The sequence below is a fragment of the Danio rerio genome, chromosome 4 (genome assembly GCF_049306965.1).
Source record: "Danio rerio strain Tuebingen ecotype United States chromosome 4, GRCz12tu, whole genome shotgun sequence".
Lineage (NCBI taxonomy): Eukaryota > Metazoa > Chordata > Actinopteri > Cypriniformes > Danionidae > Danio > Danio rerio.
In genome coordinates, this window is record NC_133179.1 from 75,241,699 (window position 1) to 75,245,000 (window position 3,302).

At 42.6% G+C, this 3,302-nt stretch overlaps 1 protein-coding gene across 1 annotated transcript in view; it reads left to right on the top strand.

Moving 5' to 3' along the window:
- LOC137487271 (uncharacterized) overlaps positions 1 to 3,302 on the top strand; it is a 98,951-nt gene that overhangs the window by 33,967 nt on the left and 61,682 nt on the right. The window lies entirely within an intron of this gene.

The window sequence follows — 3,302 nt, forward strand, 5'->3', positions numbered from 1 at the left end:
CACTTTTGTTTGGGAACGTATCTTGTTTGCCCAGTTATCGCGGTTCGTTTGGCATATGTGAACAGGGCAAAGTTCTGTGCCAAAGTAATCGCTCCGAGATCGCTTGAATGAGATGGTCTCGGCTCGATTGAAACGAACCCTGGAGCGGTTCGATTGCAGTGAGAAAGCGATCCGATTTGAGCGCGGTTATATCACAGTTAGGGTTGTAACGGTATGAATTTTTCACGGTATGATAATCGTCTAAAACAATACCACGGTTTGACGGTTTCGCGGTATACGGTATGTTACAAATGTTACAAAATAATAGAACAGTGAAGCAAATTTGACTTTTTCCAAATAATATATTTTTAGTTACTATAAACAACACCACTTACAATGAACAAATAAAAAATAAGAAAATAATAAATAATGTGTCAAAGTCCAAATAAAGTCCAAATAAACATGGTGCAAATCCTCAGTAAAAAATAGATATAAATATTTACTATGCTATAAATAGTTACATAACGAAACTAGATTCAATATGGAACATCCTTAGGTTTTATGTGCCAGCATGGATATGGTTGTCTATCGATATGGATTTGGATATGGTTGTCTGCAATGCAGACAAACAGCTGCACCTTCATTTGCGTCTTTTGAAAACAGCAAGAGCAGCAGTTCATCTTTGCTGTGTCACTGTTTTGTCATGTTTCTGTGCTGCTGTGCATGCAAAAGTACTTAGTATGAGAATTATTTCATGAAAAACTTTTTTTTTGCGTTTTATTTAGCCGCGCATAAATGTATGCCTTTCTCTCATTCCGTGTTGTTCAAAAAGCTCAGTGTTGGTCCACAAACAAAAGCGAAACCTATGCTTATTGGTTGTGATATAGCGAGTTTGAACCAATCTGGGCATGGAGGAGGGACAATGCATCAATGTATCATGTCTGATTTGTCCGGAGACACAGTGACGAGCGTTTCTTTGTCAAATCAGCGTTGTCAAATGTTGATGACGTAACCGCACTGATTCCGGAGCCTCTGAAAGTCCGCGAATGTTATGTGATACAGCACTGGAAAGCTGAGATTCTCTTCTTTATGCCAATCTTTGAATTGTATGAATCGGATCAGCGGATCAAAAGTTATTAAACATTTAAGAGCAATACTTATTTTTAGCCGCGGGCGGCTGTCTCGGTCTTTAAGGTTTAAAACCGTTGATATGCAATTGTTCATGGTATGATAATCGTGCACATTCAAATCGTGGTAGACCGTCATACCGGTATATTGTTACAACCCTAAAGACAGTGTTTTATGGATATGTAATAGGCATACGGCTATATGAAGAGAGAATTATGAGTAGGGCGGGAAGTTTCGCGAGTCTCCAGATGCCCGCAAACGAGTGATGATCTCCCGGTAATCTCGCGTCTCCCTCCCGGTCATTAATAAGGGCATCGTCGCGCACCATTCTCACCCCTCCCCACTGCGTCTCTCTTCAGACACGTCGCGCGCGCACCCTGTCAATCACCACCAAACCACCACCTCTCCTGACAGCTTAACAGGACGCTGCAAAATAAACCCTGACCGTACGCTCATACCGAAAGCGGCGAGAGCGTCCAAGGTCGCTCTGGCCGCCCTGGCGACAACCTTCAGCTCCGGCGGCAAGAGCGTCAAAACTCGCTACATTGATCTCGTACTTAAAGGAGCCGTTGCAGCATATCAGTTACATTCCTGCATAAGACATGTTTTTAGCGTGAAAATGTTGCGCGCTTCTTATCAAATTCATAAAACAATGGAAGATCAAGTTGCGTGTGGTGCGGCTTTGCTCTATTTATCCACTATGTGTCCATATGTCTGAAATATCCTGAAGCAGCAGTACTGTTTTGTACTGTCACATTGCGTAAGATTCCCACTTTTTTAAGATAAATTTATATAACATTAATGAACATCAGTAACTGGCCAGTAACTTATTTAATGTATGTTCCTGTAAGAAAACATTGTAAATAATTGGAAATCCGGCGACCGCAATCATCAAACCCTTGGGAACAACTGTGGTCGGAACCAAAGTTCACAGGTCTGTGTTCTCTGAACTGCTATCAAGCGGTGAACGTCTTCATTCTGATTGCTTGCCGCCGAACCGCGTCATAGCTCATTACCATAAAGTTGACTTCATTTCAACTCTACTTGACGCTCATGCCGGCGAAGACGCGCCGCGCTGCTCCTCGCCGCGCTGCTCCTCGCCGCGCTGCTCCTCGCCGCTTATCGTCGCCTATCGCCGCCGCCTCTCGTTAAAAATGATTGACTTCCGGCTACTTTCACGCTCTCGCCGCTTTCGGTGTGAACGTACGGTGACACTCTAACCAATGGGAGGAGAGTTTACTCGCACGTGACTTGTTTTAGCTCTTTTGGTCTGATTAGAAACTTTGCAGTGTGAAAGCGAACCGCTCCAAGAGCAAAGAGCAACAATGTAACAATTGTAATCTCTGTTTCAGAACAACTGAATCGATTCACAGGTGTGAACGCACCCTTGTTTACCACACAGCTTGTATACTTTCGGTTGTAGTAGATCTATTTCATGAGGGACTTGCTTTATTTGCCAAATAAGTGCATCTGATTGGATTTGCAGATGTAAACCTTAAGCTAGAAATGTATTTTAATTTAATTTAAGCAGTTTAATGACTGAACTCCCTAATCGTTTAACATAATCTTGCAGATTTTTGACCAAATCCTGCTCTGAAAAGGCTGAAACCGTCTCAGTTTCTGAAGATTAACCTTTTTCAACTCGTTTACGACTCAATCTCATTTACTCGCTCGGTGGATGCTCTTTGAAGAGGCGAAAGAAGCACCTCAAATCATCAGAGGTGCAGTGTACACTCAGCGGCCACTTTATTAGGTACACCTCACTACAGTAGCCTTAATCCTTCATGGCAAAGTTTCAACAAGGAACTGGATACTCCTCAGTGACAGAGGGTCTTATAAACTATTAAAAGCCTCAAAAGCTATTTCACAAGGTGTCACATGGTGTATTGTTGTTATTATTTTCACCTTTATTGGACAGGACAGTAGGGAGTATTGACGGGAAAGCATGGGGAGTAGAGAGAGGGGAAGGATCGGGATGGGACCACGAGGTGGATATCGAACTCGGGTCGCCGTGAGCACTAACCACTACACCACTGGCGCAGATATTTAGTGTTATTTTGACTATACAATGTACACCCTGCTGAAAAACCAGCATATGCTGGTAAGGTATGTTTTGAGGCTGGTTTTGCCAGTTTTAATGCTGGTTTAAATGCTGGTTTAATTGCTAGTTTTGGTGGTTTAATTGCTGGTTTAAC